The sequence below is a fragment of the Neovison vison genome, chromosome 5 (genome assembly GCF_020171115.1).
Source record: "Neovison vison isolate M4711 chromosome 5, ASM_NN_V1, whole genome shotgun sequence".
NCBI lineage: Eukaryota > Metazoa > Chordata > Mammalia > Carnivora > Mustelidae > Neogale > Neogale vison.
The window spans coordinates 123,710,054-123,728,420 of NC_058095.1; positions in this window are offsets into that span (position 1 = coordinate 123,710,054).

Genomic DNA, 18,367 nt, shown 5'->3' on the forward strand with positions numbered 1-18,367 from the left:
CCTGTATCTCTCACACCTCTTCCTGAATTTCTCATTTCTCATTTGCCATTTCCCATTTCTCATCTTCTCCTCTTTCCAAAAACATACAGATGGCCATCACACACATGAAAAAGTGTACAATATCACTTATCATTAGGGAAGAACAACTCAAAACCACAAGGAAATATCACCTCACACCTATCAGAATGGCTAAAATAAAAAACAAAAGAAATAAAAAGTGTTGATAAAGAGGTGGAGAAAAAAAAGAATCCTGGTGCACTGTTGGTGGGAATGTAAATTGGGTGTAGCCACCATGGAAAAAAGTATAGAAGTTCCTCAAAAATTAATAGAAATACATATATAGTCTAATAATTCCACTACTGCATATTTACCCAAAGAAGACAAAAACACTAATTTAGAATTAGTGTTAGTAGAATTAGATCTATTCACCCCATGTTTGCTGCAGTATTATTTGCAATTCCAAGGATATGCAAGCAACCTAAATGCCCAGAGATAGTTGACTAAGGAAGTTGTGGTGTATACACACACACACACACACACACACGTATACATACACACAAATATTATGCAGCCATAAAAAAGGACAGAATTGTGCCATTTGTGACAACATGGATAAACCTAGGGGATATTATGCTAAGTGAAATAAGTCAGTCTGAGAACGAGAGATACCACATGATTTCACTCATATGTGGAATATTAAAAAAAAAGAATGAATAAATAAATAAAAAACTGAATCAGACCTATAACAGAACAAACTGGTGGTTGCCAGAGGGAATTTAACTTTTTTTTAAAATTTCTATAGTATTTATCTATTAAGATTCCTTATTTGGGGTGCCTGGGTGGCTTAACTGGTTAAGCATCTGACTCTTGATCTCAGTTCAGGTCTTGATCTCAAGTTCTTATGTTCAAGCCCCACACTGGGTTCCACAGTGGGTATGGAGCCTACCTAAAAAAAGTTATTATTTGAAGTTTTAAATAATCTGAGTTTTTTCCAGTGCCTCATCATTTAAACATTCAACCACTTTTCATATGAAAATTATACTTTCATATTTGTTCCTTTAGAAGGAATAAGTTTAAGATTTTATTTTTAAGTAATCTCTATAACCAATAATGGGGCTGAAACTTATAACCCCAAGATCAAGAGTTGCACTCTTTATCCACTGAGATAGCCAGGCATCTCTAGAAGGAATCATTTTATTTATTTTTTATTTATGTTATTTTATTTATTTATTTATTTTAGATTTTATTTATTTATCTGACAGACAGAGATCACAAGCAGGCAGAGAAGCAGGCAGAGAGAAAGGAGGAAGCAGGCTCCCCGCCGAGCAGAGAGCCCAATGCAGGGCTGTATCCCAAAACCCTGGGATCATGACCTGAGCCGAAGGCAGAGGCTTTAACCCACTGAGCCACCCAGGTGCCCCTTATTTTATTTTTTTTAAAGATTTTATTTATTTGCCAGAGAGAGAGAGAGCAAGCGAGTACACACAAACAGGCAGAGAGGCAGACAGAGGCAGCGAGAGAAGCAGGTTCCCTGCCGAGCAAGGAGCCCGATGCCAGACTCGATCCCAGGACCCTGGGATCATGACCTGAGCTGAAGGCAGTGGCTAAACCCACTGACCACCCAGGCGTCCCAAGAAGGAATCATTTTAAAGGCTTGAGGGACTAGATAGAGAGGGAAAGAATTAGAAAAGATAAAATTTTTCTCCTTTCCTCAGAATGAAGTATAATCACTTCCTCAGGCTTGACCCTCAATAACTCAAGGAGAGAGCCATCAGGTAATGTGCTAGTGATATTACCCTAAATATGTTAACAATGTAATTCTTATTGATAGAATAAGAATGTGAGGAAAAGAAGAGATCAGTACCTTTTTTAGTAGAAAGGTTATAATAAGCAAAAACTGGAGGCAACTGGTGGGGAAAGTAGGTCTTTATGTACTGAGAGAGGCAAGGCTGGATTTATTTTCACTAGAGAACTAGTGGAAGCTTGGCCAACTTAAGGAGTAGTGCTGCTAATAAGGACAGACTAGCTGAGTGGGACGGGGAAGGCCAGCTACAAGTTCTAGTGCCAGAACACTGGTCTCACAGATCATCAGTTTCATGCGGAAGACTTTCGTGGCCATGGTTCTAGTGCCTTTGCAGCTTGCTGGAGTCATGCCCAAGTACTCCCTCTGATGATACCAGCTAGAAAGAAACTGTACAGAGATAGAGCTCCTACATAAAATAGAGGATGTCCAGTTACATTTGTATTTGAGATAAATAATTTTTAAATATAAATATGTCCCAAATATTACATGGGACATATTTATATATATTTTTAAAAAATCTATGTTTGATTCAAATTTAAATGAACATACTATATTTTATGGTAAAGTCTCGATAATCATTAACATATTTTTACAGTACCCAGAGGACAAGGCAACTCAAAATAAATTATGTTGTGGAATAAAGACAAAGAATAGTCCATTCATCCATTCTTGGGTTGAACCAAGCATTTAGAGACCCCTGAGCTGGGTAATAGGAAACACATATAAAAGACCCCACCAGAGGAGGGGTAAAAACTACTATAATTGCACTGTTTTCCTTAATAAATACATTGGAAAAGAAATAAAGTAGTTTTCCTCATTTTCAGTCAAACCATTTCAAGTTGAGATACAAAACTTCATCTTACTCTCTGGAAAGGGGACAGGTCTTTAGTATTTCCAAACTCAATTTCTCACATTCAGAACTCTGCTTTGGTATTCTATTTATATTGCTCTTCCTGTCCTTTTTCTAGAAGGGAAATAAAAGATTTCTTCAGATCCTTGTTTATGTGAAAACCTTAAGAGTTAAATGCCTTACTCATGTCCGAGTTTTTTGTGTTATAAATTGAAGAAAATTTAAAGAAACAGACCTGAGTGGAATGTACAAATGTTTAAGATTTTAAACTAGTTTTATTATAGAGTTGCTGGTATAAAGCTAATCCTTTTCTTGGTCTTAATGCCTTTGGCCAGTAGATTTAACCACTTTTTTTGTTGTTGATTTATAATTACTCATAAGTACAAATATCCACCTCTCTTAATTATTAATAAATTCTGTTTCACTTTAAGCTCTGTTTCACTTTAAGCATAGATTTGAGAGACGTATTTGGAATATTTTAAAACTAACAACCATGTGTATCAGTCTATTTCTGTGATATCTGGGGTCCCAGATTTTTGTACTTTTCATGGCATATAAATAAAAACAATTTCAACACGTTAAAGATAGGGGGACATGCATTGTAAGTGATTGACAAAATCTACTGTGGTTCCACAGAAAGTACGTGATTCTTACATGTCAAGTTGATTAGAGCTAATTCACTGTGGAAAAACGTTCAGGTTATCTATTGAAAAAATCTAGTCATTCACCACTGACATAGATCTGCTTCCAGTAATGACTATTCTGGTTATGAAGATGAATAACCTGCTTTCATCTTAAAAAATTATAAGGACAACTGCTGTGTGTTTAAATCCATTATATGTTTCCCGGAGTCCTAACAATTAGAAATGGAAAGGAAGGTTTGGTCATCTCCCCCATCTTTCCGTCTGGGCAGGCTTTTATCTTAAGTAAATTCTCCAGTGCTTTATCTAATCTAGTTTTACATAACTCAAATGGAAAACTTGGAAGACTTTACTATAGTCTAAAAGATCTTGCTGCTGGGAATTATTATAATGATAATAAGCATACTTTGACTCTGCTTAATTCCCCACTACTTTTATCTATGCCTCCTGGGAACAGCCTTGAGCAATTCCACACACACTCTCCTCCCCCTTGGTGTACTACCATTCAGATAATCATAAATGTTGATCACGCCCAACCTCACACATTTAATCATATTTGGAAAAATGATTTGGATATCTTTTAGCACTCTAAGTCTGCCAATCCTTCCAGCATCTTTGAAATTAATGAGAAACCTAACAGATGAAGATGAACTTCTAATAAAATACAGAATGAATGATTTTCATTATAAGAGCTCTTTTGAACATTTGAGGTTTTAGTCTGGCAAATTCTAGTGATTATTTGTTAAAGATATAAAAAAAATGAAATATGCCAGGAATATCTTCAGAAACAACTCTATTTCCATTTATGATTTTTTTCCTGCTCCGGCTTCCAGGGACCCATGCTATTTATTTAGTGCCAGCTGCTTTTCAAAGTGCATTTTGTCCATAATAGCTCTCATCCCAATGAAAAGTCTTCTGTCTACAAAGAACTCACTTAATGGCTACCTTATGGATTGTAACAATATGTTCAGACCACGTGGTATTGAGTGACAATGCCCATCTTCTAAGAAACATTTACATTTGGATATAATCATGACAATTTTAATTCTATTTAACAAGAATACAAGATATCTAGTCAGGATAGACAGAATGCCTGGTGGCTCAGTCAGTTTAGCCTCTTACTCGGACTCAGGTCAGGATCTCAGGCCACTGTCTGCCTGGCGCTGGCTAGGAATGGGGAATCCCTGATCAGCAGAGTGTCTGCTTGTTCCTTCCCCCACTAGTGGACACTCATGTGCTCTTGGGCTATCTCACCTAAATAAAGTCCTTTAAAAAAAAAAATCTAGGCAGAGAATTAGGAGGAGGCAGGGGCATAGTTTAAGGAATGATCGTATATTGAAAGCTCCTTCAGGATAGAGATTTTGTTTTACTAGTCCTAGTTCCTAGATCCATGCATTCAAGTTCAATGGATAGTTTTTCTTTCCATAATTCAAGTCACCACTGATAGGGCAACTGAAGACAATATGACTTACTGCTTAACATTAAATCATTAACTGAAGAATTGTCTTGAGTCAACATAGTTATCTTCTCTGCTCACTATTCAAACACTAGTGTTTCAAGGCTTTCTTGTAGGAAGGGAACAGCTATGAAAATCCAACAGCGGTGTAAGGTGAAGAATTGCCTGTGAATGTTTAATACGTGCTAGGTACTCTTAATAACACCATAAAGGTGAATTCAAAGAAAATAGAGAAGTTACTCATGGAAGTTATGGAGAAAATTCTTGGTCTGCTTAAGAGGTAATGTACATTTCTAAGTGATCTGATTTCTGAGATTAGAATTATTTATAGTAAACTGTTATCATACTATGTATTTCTGTGGTTATCTACTGTTCTCCCATTTCTTATTTTGGCTTTCAAATATTCTCACTTTTTTTTCTTTGTTAGTGTAGTTAAAACATTGCCATTTTTTTTTTTTTTAAACTGGTCATTACTTTCAGTGCTGTATTATTGTTTATTCTGGTCTCTATTTTTTTACTTCTGGTTTTTCTTTGTTATTATTTCCTTCCTCTACTAAATTTCAGCTAAGTTTCTACTTTTAGTTCCTTGTGTTTATTTGAACTTTTCTTAATGCAAGCATTTATAGCACAAATTTCACTCACATCTGCTTTTGCTATATCCATAGGTTCTAGAATATTGTGTTTTGAGACATACTTTGGCCCAGTGTGTCTTTTGTGCTTTTGTGGCAGTGTGCTCTTTAATATTTACATATTAAATATTTAACATTTATGTTGTAGATTCCAGTTTTATTATTGATCTTTAGTTTTGTACTATTGTGGTTGGAGAATATACTTAGTGGGATTTCAGTCTTAAATTTGTAATATTTGTTAAATCTCTTTTTATCTGATTTAACCAGGGCATTCTTTTTTTTTTTTTTTTAAGATTTTATTTATTTGACAGAGAGAGATCACAAGTGGGCAGAGAGGCAAGCAGAGAGAGAGAGAGAGGGGAGGAAGCAGGCTCCCTACCGAGCAGAGAGCCTGATGTGGGACTTGACCCCAGGACCCTGAGATCATGACCCCAGGACCCTGAGATCATGACCCCAGCCAAAGGCAGAGGCTTAACCCACGAGCCACCCAGGTGCCCCTAACCAAGGCATTCTTACATGTATACTTGAAAATGTGTATTCTATTTGATGAAAAAAAGAAAAAATATATATATCTTAGATCCATGTATTCTGAAGTATGCTTCAAGTAAAAAATGTTCTTATTGAAAAAAAACCCAACTAACTGAGGGTACTTGTTTAAAATAGAGCATATAAAGAGGGAAGATGGGATGGGTAAAATAGGTGAAGAGGATTAAAGGGTACACTGGTCATCATGAACACTGAATAATGTAAAGAATTGTTGAATCACTGTATTATACACCTGAAACTAATATAATACTGTATATTTTAACTATACTAGAATTAAGATAGAAAACTTAATTTTAAAAAGAGGTGTTCAACAGTATAAACTGAGAATCTGAATTTATCAAATGGTTAAGTAGATCTTAATGAAGAAGTCATCCACTCATTGACAACATGGTTCAGACTTCTGTCTTAACCAAAAGAAGCTTATAGAACACAATGTTATCATTACCTGATTAAAAAGGGGTTTTATTAGGCCTGGTACTAAGTATTGCAATGCTCTCTGAAAGCAACAGCTTTAAAAAGATGGCTGGTGACCATCAGATGCAAAGAAGAAATTGAACTTTGCATCACATTACATCTTTTCTTTAAAGAAAAGTACATTTAAATTCAAACCTTAATGTGTTCTGCTGTACTTGAGAAATTAAATGTAAAATTACACAAAGATTTTCACTCATTTTATTTACAAAGGGACATGTTTAAAGAAAACAGAACATTCAAAATAAACATTCATTTTAGCAGTCATAAAGTTTTATAGTTATTGTCAAAATCAGATGACTTAAAATGGGAAGCTGTTTTATGTTCAAAGTATGGCTATGTTTGATCAATTAGGATTTATAGAGATGGAAATCAGTTTCTTTTATTTCTGCCACTAAGAAAAATGTGCATGAATTTTTATAATAGAATCTGTCAGTTGTCCTAAGTGCTGACCATCTAACTTAGATTGTTGAGAGCAGTATGGGGAAATTTTCCTGTCAAAGCATTCATTGTGATAGGGTAGGATTGGAAGACTATTACTAATGTCATGGGCAATGATTAAAAAAAGCTCTAGGTTTAATCCCTTCTGGCTTTATTGAAAGAACTACCAAAGTGACATAGTGTCTTAACCCACAGGCAGATTTATTAGGGTGGAAATCGCTCTTGCTTTGTATTTAATTAGCTTAGTCTGTGGAGGGAACCTGGTAGCAGGGAAATCTCTCACTCTGACACAAAACATTGAACAATGAACCATACTTCAAGCTAGTAAAAGAGAGGCAAGGACATTCTAATAAATTAACTACTAAGGAGAAAATATTGTTATCAGATCATATCTTTAGAGCAAGAACATATCCCTACATCTTTATTACTTAATTCAAAAACTTTGATTTGCCTCATTTTGCTTGGGACACTAAATGGGAAAACAGGATAAATTGTGGCATATGGGATCATTGGTATTACTGTAATAATCTGGATCCAACTTGTTACAAACCCAGTTATGGAAAATTGACCATACTTTAATTTACATATATCATCTCATTGTTGAGTTACTCAATACTGGCAAAAAAGCAAAACTGAATATTATTTATCAAAGGATATAAAAATCTGATTAAGAAAAAAATGAGGAAACCATCCAGATTTTTTTTTAAAGATTTTATTTATTTATTTGACAGAGAGAAATCACAAGTAGACCGAGAGGCAGGCAGAGAGAGAGAGAGGGAAGCAAGCTCCCTGCTGAGCAGAGAGCCCGATGCGGGACTCGATCCCAGGACTCTGAGATCATGACCTGAGCCGAAGGCAGCAGCTTAACCCACTGAGCCACCCAGGAGCCCCAATCATCCAGATTCTTAAATTTTAGTGAGTTCACCAAGATTCTAAGTGAAAAGACTTTGTTCAATGCAAAGTAGAGGAAGCAATACAGAAGTTTAATTGTGACAATCTATGACATTAAAAAAATAGATTTTCATAGTTTTTTTTCTTTTTTTTACCATGTTATCTCAGAAACTTTTTCATCTCAGTCTACTTATGGGAGAACACACCTTTTGAATCACTAGCACAGATAAGTAGGTGAGAAGCTAAAAACAAAAACAAAAACAAGACCCAAACACCAAAAATATCCAAAAATGAAAGAAGATCCCTGAAGAAAAGTGATACTCATAGTCAATCTAACAAAAGACGCGAGATTTAAAAAAAAAAAAAAAATACTGAGAGAAACTGAAGATGTGAAAAAGTGGATGCAAATTCAATTAAAATCTCAGCAGAGTTTAAATAATGGACGAGTTCTATTTTTATAGTGTTAAGTGCAAGAGGAAAAACAGCCAAGAAAATTGGGAAGAACAACTTCTATTTACAAATTGTAGGACCACTTTTTAAGAATTACCATAGAGTTATAACTGAGAGTATACTATTGCACCAAAAATAACAATTAAACCAATGAAACAAAACCACAGGGAAGAGACACCTGGGTGGAGCAGTTGGTTAAGCATCTGCCTTTGGCTTAGGTCATGATCCCAGGGTCCAGGGATCCAGTCCCACAATGGGCTCCCTGCTCAGCAGAGACCCTGTTTTTCCCTCTGCTCACCCCTCCCCTTGCTTGCACTCACTCACTCTGACAAATAAATCTTAAACAAAACAAAACAAAAACAGGGAAGAGATGAAAAAATCTTTAAATACCTTTATCCAAACTCACAAAATTCATGGAAATCAATTTTAGGTGGATTAAAGATCTTAGTGAGAATAAAGTCTCTAAAAGAGAACATAGAATCTTCATAAAGTGAGATTGGGAAACATTTTTTTTAAATGTAATAGAGAAAAAAAACCCACCCACAAAACCCTAATTAAGTTGGGCCATACTTATATTAAAGATTCCTTTTTTGAGCGTATCATTAGAGTATCCTAAAGGCATATCAGAAAGAGAAGGTTTCACACTACCTGTATCATTCGTTATCAATATCATGAAAATAAAAAACTATAATAACATAATATATGCCTGCCATAATCACTAAACTTCAAGACAGAAAACGCTAAGTGCTGGCAAGGATATGAAGTAACTGGGTCACCTGGGCGACTCAGTCAGTTAAGCGTCAGACTCTCGATTTCAGCTGAGGTCATGATCTCAGGGTGGTGAGATCAAGCCCTGTGTTGAGAGCGCCATGCTCAGCTCAGAGTCTGCTTGAGATTCTCTGCTAGGAAAAAGATGTTCATGGTATCTACTGAAAGTAGAACATATGCAAAACTTAGGAAGAAGCATTTCTATGCCCCAGTACGCATCAAACGAAAATCTCTGTGTGTAACAACAGCAGAGACATATTAGTGAAAATGCTCAAAGCAGAACTATTTGCAACAGACCCAACTACCTACTAACAGTAGAACAAATATTACCATTTCTACAACAGTGCAATGGATAACTCACAAAAATTAATGAAATACTCGTACCTGCCACACTATGTACAAATCTCACGATCATGGCGTTGAACAAAATAAGCAGACAGAAAAGATTACCTACTTAAAATCCATTTCTATAATAAACAAAATCAGACAAAACTGATCAATTTTGATAGAAATGAAGTCGCCTTTACCTTTCAGTAAAAGAGGCAGGTCCTTGAGAGGACTTCCCAGGGCAATGATAGTTCTGGCTTCTGATAACACCCCACTTCCTAGTGGTAACATTTACATAGAAGTAAAAAGTTTACCTACCTTTAAGAGGGTTTACAGAAGAGGCAAATGCCACCCCACGGAGAACAACAAGCCTTGTACCAGTCACACCTCACCTGGGATATGCACGATGACAAGAAACAAGGCTGAACGATGTCAGATGAACTCAGCTTGGGGAATCTCTCAGCTCTGACACTGCTTCCTTTTTGTACCTGGCGTGTGTGTGTGCGTGTGCGTGTGTGTGTGTGTGTGTGTGTGCATGTGCGTGTGTGTGTGTGTTAGCATCTACTTTTATAACCCCTTCAGCTGTATGTAATTATTGGTCACTCTTCGGCTCAGATATATTCAGTCAATCCAAGTTACTCCCATACAAACCATCTCAGCTGCTAGTTGAGGTGCTCAGTTTGGTACATTAGCTTGGAAGTGATAATAAGCTCTTAATGATTAGATATTAATAATTCAAGGAGGATCTGGCTGAAGGTAAAATTCTTAGACTTCCTTGAGGCTGGAGGAGAGACCATCTATTTGGCTGTCTTTTCCACTTATACTTTAGTTTTAAAAATTACCTAAATAAAAAATATTTTACTCTTCTACTTAGAAATTGTTATATTTTTTCTTAAAATGCTTTTGCTTTGTTTTGGAATCAGTGGTTCTACTCTAAACAAACACATTGGTTCTTTTTCCTTATTTCATTATTATGTTGCATAATTCAGATTACCATTGAGGATATAGGATTTGTTGGCTATAAGCTAGTAATAAAATATTTTATTTTAAAATGAATAAAATGTATTTAGAACAGTTTTATGGTAAAATTTGATCTAAAATGATTTCTATCAAATTTATAGGCTATATGTAAAAGGTATTTAAGAGGTTACAGTTACTGAGATGTATATATAGTATAATAATCCTTTTATTTTATTTTATTTTTTTTTGCATTTTTTTCCAATTTATTTATTTTCAGAAAAACAGTATTCATTATTTTTTCACCACACCCAGTGCTCCATGCAAGCTGTGCCCTCTATAATACCCACCACCCGGTACCCCAACCTCCCACCCCCCCCGCCACTTCAAACCCCTCAGACTGTTTTTCAGAGTCCATAGTCTCTCATGGTTCATCTCCCCTTCCAATTTACCCAAAAGCACATACCCTCCCCAATGTCCATAACCTTCCCCCCTTCTCCCAACCCCCCTCCCCCCAGCAACCCACAGTTTGTTTCGTGAGATTAAGAGTCACTTATGGTTTGTCTCCCTCCCTATCCCATCTTGTTTTATGGATTCTTCTCCTACCCACTTAAGCCCCCATGTTGCATCACCACTCCCTCATATCAGGGAGATCATATGATAGTTGTCTTTCTCCGCTTGACTTATTTCGCTAAGCATGATACGCTCTAGTTCCATCCATGTTGTCGCAAATGGCAAGATTTCGTTTCTTTTGATGGCTGCATAGTATTCCATTGTGTATATATACCACTTCTTCTTTATCCATTCATCTGTTGATGGACATCTAGGTTCTTTCCATAGTTTGGCTATTGTGGACATTGCTGCTATAAACATTCGGGTGCACGTGCCCCTTTGGATCACTTCGTTTGTATCTTTAGGGTAAATTCCCAGTAGTGCAATTGCTGGGTCATAGGGCAGTTCTATTTTCAACATTTTGAGGAATCTCCATGCTGTTTTCCAGAGTGGTTGCACCAGCTTGCATTCCCACCAACAGTGTAGGAGGGTTCCCCTTTCTCCGCATCCTCGCCAGCATCTGTCATTTCCTGACTTGTTGATTTTAGCCATTCTGACTGGTGTGAGGTGATATCTCATTGTGGTTTTGATTTGTATTTCCCTGATGCCGAGTGATATGGAGCACTTTTTCATGTGTCTGTTGGCCATCTGGATGTCACCCCAAACCATAAGATACCTAGGAATAAACCTAACCAAAGAGGCTAAGAATCTATACTCAGAAAACTATAAAGTACTCATGAAAGAAATTGAGGAAGACACAAAGAAATGGAAAAATGTTCCATGCTCCTGGATTGGAAGAATAAATATTGTGAAAATGTCTATGCTACCTAAAGCAATCTACACATTTAATGCAATTCCTATCAAAGTACCATCCATCTTTTTCAAAGAAATGGAACAAATAATTTTAAAATTTATATGGAACCAGAAAAGACCTCGAATAGCCAAAGGGATATTGAAAAACAAAGCCAAAGTTGGTGGCATCACAATTCCGGACTTCAAGCTTTATTACAGAGCTGTCATCATCAAGACAGCATGGTACTGGCACAAAAACAGACACATAGACCAATGGAACAGAATAGAGAGCCCAGAAATAGACCCTCAACTCTATGGTCAACTAATAATCCTTTTAAATGTATATCCATTTTGTAAAGTATCTACCTGGATTGGTTAGAAAATTCTTATCCTATTTTTTTAGAAAATTCTTTTTTTAATATACTTAAAATTTTTTTTAAATTTTCTTATTAATGTATAATGTATTATTAGCTCCAGGGGTACAGTTTTTAATACACTTTTTAAAGCAACATACTTTGTAATTCTCTACAGAAAATCCATACATTTTTACACTAAATCCCTAGTTGTACAATGCCATAAAATATTTTTTTAATAATAGGGAAGTCTTATTATTCATTGAGAGTTGTTTATTTTGCACCCCACAGAACTGGAAAGTTCCTTCTCTGTCTCTGGCCTTCTCTAGGCTTAATTGGTTTACCACTGACCACCAAGTTGTCCAGGTGAATTCCACCTGCTCCTTCCCTATGTCAGTTATGTTTATTAACTATTCCTCTGGCAGCCCTTCTGTTTAACACCTTCTTGTATTTACAGAAGTACTGTGATTTCATGATGTTGTATAATGACCTTATACTTTGCCCCTCTTTCTTTCTCCAAGTATCTGTAGTTTTTTTACCTACATAGTGATACCACATGCCAAATGCTATGGGGAAGGAGGGGAGAGTAGGTGTAGGAAGGGCAAACAAGAAATCTGGAGGAGGCAGAGAAGTGAAAGTTCATATATTAGTTCATATATTAAAAGAAAATTTATTTGCACAGAGAAAATGTCCAAAGGAAGAATCAGCAAAATTTACCAAGGGTGGGGTATGAAAGGTCATTACAATTTTGTTCATTTGTGTTGTATATATTTATTTCTTTGAAATATTATATTTGAAGATGTATCATATACCTAATGCTTTTAGTGATTTTTTTAAAAGAAATTTAGTTCTAGTTTAGAACTATGTTTAATGTTGATATTAGTTTATTTAGTGATAACTTTACAATTAAAATTTCAAATCTGAGCATTTGGATACTGAATCTCTTTTATCTGTTCCTTCTGCTAATATTTATTTTTTCTTGTAAGCTTTTCTTTCTTTTATACCTTAATTACCACAAGATCGAGCTTTCAGGGAAAGTGATGAGACAGCAGATTGATGACTGGAATGTGGAAGGAGAAGCAACAGAATTTGTTTCTTCTACTGTAATCTGAAGTTTAATGAGTTTAAGATAAAGACACAAATGTTTATCTTTCAGCCCCACTTGTACTCCTCCTCCTCTCATCTGCCACATTCTTGAAAACACTTTCTACTTTTGAAAACACTTACTCAAACACATACCTTCCATTTGACTAAGAACTTACAGAAGTATATTAAATAAATAGGTAAGTGTAACAAGAAGTAAAGGTAACTGAATGAATTCACCATTAAATGGAAAGGCTAGAAGCAGGTCCATATGTGTACTGAATGAATTACAGTGAAAATCTGATTTTTAGTTCTCCATAGTAATCCTGACACTATTGTGCCAGCATTTGAATTGATAGAATCTTCATACTGAACTATTCTTACAATATTCATCAGAAAACATTCTCCTTCAGTTCAGGTGAGGAAAGATAAATTAAGTTTATGAATTTTTCTTTCTTGATATTATCACTTCTAATGTAGAAAATTTGTATATTATTTACCTATTCCTTGAAATAGTATTGTTATATTTTTCTTCTACATTGGACATTTTTATTTGATTTTTATAAAAAGTCATGTGTACTAAATTTAAAAAAGCCCTAGCTACACCATATTTCTTTTTTATTTGATCATTTGAAGGTCTGACATCATGTTTAAAAGGAATTATTTAGTAGAAATATCAAACCTTTGCCTTGAAAGTTCAAGCTTGCTTTGATATGTGTATAGATCTAAAATGTTCATAAAAATCAAATACTGCAAATGATTCAGCTTGTTATGTTTAAATGAAGATGTGCCTTTTTTTTTTTTTAGTTTGGATACCATTAATTTGTTATAAAAGAGAGACATGAAAATTATTTATGCGATGAAAGCTTTCACAACTTCAATGGAATGGGCAAGATGTATGTATATTTTAAACTAAACTGAAACATAAATAAAATATTCAATGACTCCATCAACTTAAATTATATAGGGCATACATAAATAGTTGCTTGTAGAACAGGTAATACTGTGAAAATTTAGGTTGAGAATGACTATAAAAATGAGCATGGTAAGTGTTATATCTTCATTATATATATTAAGCTGAATCATCTGGGGAAACAGTATTTGGAGGTAACAAAAGTATCAAAATGTTTTAAAAATATGTTTTTGTCCTTTCCTATAATATTACCACACTCTAGAAACAACTTAATAAACTTAAAAAAACTTAAATAAAATTATTTCAAAATCTTTAGAAACTTGAAACTTTTCTCCACTAAATTTGGATCTCCATAGAATAAAATATTTAAACACATACATAGAAAACTGTAGGAACAGTTTTTCTTCTTTTTTTCCCCTATATTGATAATTTAGGAATAAAGCAAATATTTAAAAACAACATGAAGATATTTTTAAAAATTGACTAAAATAATAAATGTTTATTTATATTTTAATTGGAACAGATATAGACCAAACCTGTTTTCATCCTCTAAATTTATTGTGATGTGTAACTTTCATTCTTATGATGCATGTAAGAACAGGCTGGTCAAATTTAGTTCTTTATTTTTTCATTTATGTTCAATTTAGAATCATTAAAGAATCAGTTTAATTTTATACTCAAATTATAAAATCATTATTACTTTCATTTATCACATTTATTATTGGAATTAACAGATTCAAGAAATATTTTCAAATGCAAGTTGAAAAAGAAACATGCTTCCTCTAAATGTCAGTTAGCTGGAAAATGTATCACTTTTATGAACATTATCTTTAATAGCTTTTTAAAAAACTTATTGGTTTACTTTTTATTTTCTTTGTGATTGTTAATTTTTTCTATTTAACTATCATTTATCAATTTAACTATCATTAAAGAAATGCATCTAAAACATCTTTTCTGTCTTGCAATGAATTGGTTAAATGTCTTAAAACTAAAGAATTCCTTTAATATTATAAAAGTTGATGAAGGAGCTTCCATTGACAGCATTTAATTCCTCAACATAGTTATATTAATAAATGAAAAAGAAAAAAATTATTCTCAACATTAACCTCACACAAAAATAGTCCCTAATAGGGGGTACCTGGGTGGCTCAGTGGTTAAGCGTCTGCCTTCCGCTCAGGTCACGATCCCAGGGTCCTGGGATCCAGCACTAAATGAGGCCCCCTGGTCCCCAGGAGTCTGCTTCTCCCTCTGCCTGCTGCCCCTTCTGCTTGTGCACTCTTTCTTGTTCTCTCTCTCTTTCTCTCAAATAAATAAAATCATCAAAAATAAAATCCCTAAGGATAACTCAAGAACCAAAAGATTACTTAGAAAAAAGTGTTTGGGAACATGACCTTGCAGTTTTGCATTATTTCCCCAGCATCTATAATGGTGCCTGGCATGTAGTAACAAGCTCAAAAAATACCTTTAAGTAAATTTTGTTTAACCGTTAGCAGTCTCGAACCACTTTATTGTTATTACTGGTAGACTTTCTATTAAATAAGTCGACAAACTATTTTAAAAAGCATAATGCATTGTCTTAGTGACACAGAGCATGTGGAGGAAATATAACATTACTTGAAAGTAATATATTATGATCTGAAAATACTAGTTTAAAATAAAATACAGTGAGAAATTTCTCTGGGTTAAGTTCTTCAATCCCTAGATATATTTTTACTCCACTGGCTTTTATGTGTACAAAAAATGAAAGTTGAAACAAGCACTAAAAATGCCTGATAACCTCAGATGTTATGTAAATATATGAGCCATTTTGCTAAGGTTTGTAAAAATAGCTCCCGTTTAATAAACATTCTGCACCAACAATATACCAAGGACTAGCTAATATATTTTCCTATGTAATCCTCACAATAATATTTTAGGTAATATAAATTCTATTTTATAGATCAGCAAATCAAGTGAGAGATTAACTTTCCCAAGGTATCATAGCTAGTAATATCAGGAATATCATAAATACAAAGTATTTAGCTCCAAAACTCATGCTTTTAATCATGTTGGCAAATTGCCTACTTTTATCACCCTTGACAGCAAGTGGACACAAAAATATAACAACCCTCGGGCCAATGTTTTCTTCCTACCATCTTGGTGCTGACTATTAATAAAATGCATATTTTCATAATGTGACTAACTGGATTTCTTTTAGTGGAAAAATACTTTCTCTGTTCTCATATTTATGCTATTTATTGGTTCTGTTTTTCTTTTCAATTTGAGATATTTCTACTTTCCATTTCCCTTTCTGTTTCCTTTTCCTTTTTATTAGAGACTCATCTGAGTCTCTCATAGAGAAACAACAGCAAGAATAGCTTAATATAAAGAATCTTTTTCTTGGTAAGTATATTTCATGTGGGTGAGAGCACACAGTTTCATTCTTGCTAAGTTTGCTTACTAGTGTATAACAATCAAAATAAATATGAAGTAGACAAATAGCTTACATTAAAAGAAACAAAATATTTTTAAATATAATAATTTTAAAGGATTGTAATTATATACTTTTTGGATTAGAACAACAGGTAATATAATTACATATATATATAAAATATATATGAATATAATAAAAATACTCTGATTTCTAATATCTAAAAAATGTCTCAAGGAGAAAACTAGTGTTGAAAATAATCTAGTTTATGATTCAAATGCTGGCCATTGTTATTTAAAAGAGTATATAATTAAAGGTTTGTGCTTTTTTTGTTCTTTTGGATTTCTGTTCATAGTAGAGTCTAGGTGTGATTCTTTTTTTTTTTTTTTCTAGGTGTGATTCTAAACCCTCTATCTAATACAGTTTTTATCTAGTCATTCATATTATCTCCATTTTGATTCTCTAAATAATGTCAAAAAATAACCACCAAATTTGAAATAGAATAGCCATTAAAAGAATTTCTGCATTTTTTTGATGAGAAGACATCAACGTTTTTTCTGTAAAAGGCTAGCTGGGAAATAGTACAGGCTTTGTAACCCATGTGGTCTAGTGTGATTCTGCCATTGTTCTGTGAAAGCCACCATAGAAAACACATAAATAAATAAGCAAGGGCGTGTGCCTATAAAACTTTATTTTTGGACAATGAAATTTGAATTCCATAGAAATTCCACAACTGTTAGGATTTTTGAAGAAATGTAAAAAAAAAAAAATGTAAAAAAAAAAAATCTGTTCTTAGGACATATAGAATCAGACATTGGGTCTAATTTTGCTGTGGGCCAGAGTTTCCTGGCTCCTTAAGTAAATAGGAAAAACCATATAAGGTTATTACCCAAATGAGGATAGGGTGTTTCCTGAGCTGTCACTAAACAAAATGGATTATTCCTCAGCTTTCACCATTTCTGGCTAAATGCCATTTGATGTTCAGATCTTTTATATTGTCTAAGAATCCATTTCTATTTAAAATGTTGTAAGATATCAGAATATCTTACATGAGATTTATAAGTCATATAAGTCAGCTTTTGAATGATAGTGGTCATTTCATATTTGGCTCTGACTTAAAATTTCCTCTTAGTATATTAACTTATATTTGTTCTCTCCCAGTTAGGCTTAATTCTAACTAACACCAGTGCATTTTTGTTCAGTTTTTGAATCTCAACTAATAAAAGGGATATTTTACTTTTTAAAATTCCCCTTAATAGTTTAACTACTTTGAGAATCAGAAGAGAATATATTGGTTTAAGAGATAACACAAGACATATGGAATAGGTGTCATTTTGACTTCATAAGTTGTCCATTTATTCATAAAGATGCCACTATCGGCCTTATTAGCTCATTGCAAATTAGACAAATTGCAGGGTGTTCTAGCGCCCTTCCAGACATCCTACTTTGATTTATCATGCCTTGGGGAATTTCAAGTTAATAACAACTTAAACTTCATCTCCTCAGAACTAGTTTATATCTAATTATAATAAAGCACGTTCAATTCCCCATCTAAAGTTGCCATCAATACTGTTAGTAGATCCTTTACTTCCTGCTTCACTAAGTGGAGAATTTCTAACATACAAAAAATGAACTTACTGATTCTTTACACACAATGCTCTAAATTTTCTTTTTCTTAAAAAAGAGTTCTATAGAATCAGTCAATAAAATTTCTTTTGCTTTATTTTAGCTGAAAAAAAAAAGTATGTCCAAAAATTCTAAAATCTTCTTTTAAAAATGTGAATGCAAAAATAAGAATTTTTTCCTCTTCTGGTGGCTTGTATTCAGAAGTTTCAGTAGTTTCTTATTTCATTCAAAAGTATTTTATATAATCTAGTAATAATAACTACTCTGATTTTAGAAAGGAAGAAAATGTCTGGTGTGAATGTCTTAAATGTTTAGAAGTCAATATTTACCAAAAAAAAAAAAAAAGTTAACTCTATTTTTAGTACTGGTTTTATTATTCCATCTTACAACATTATAGCATCAAGTTT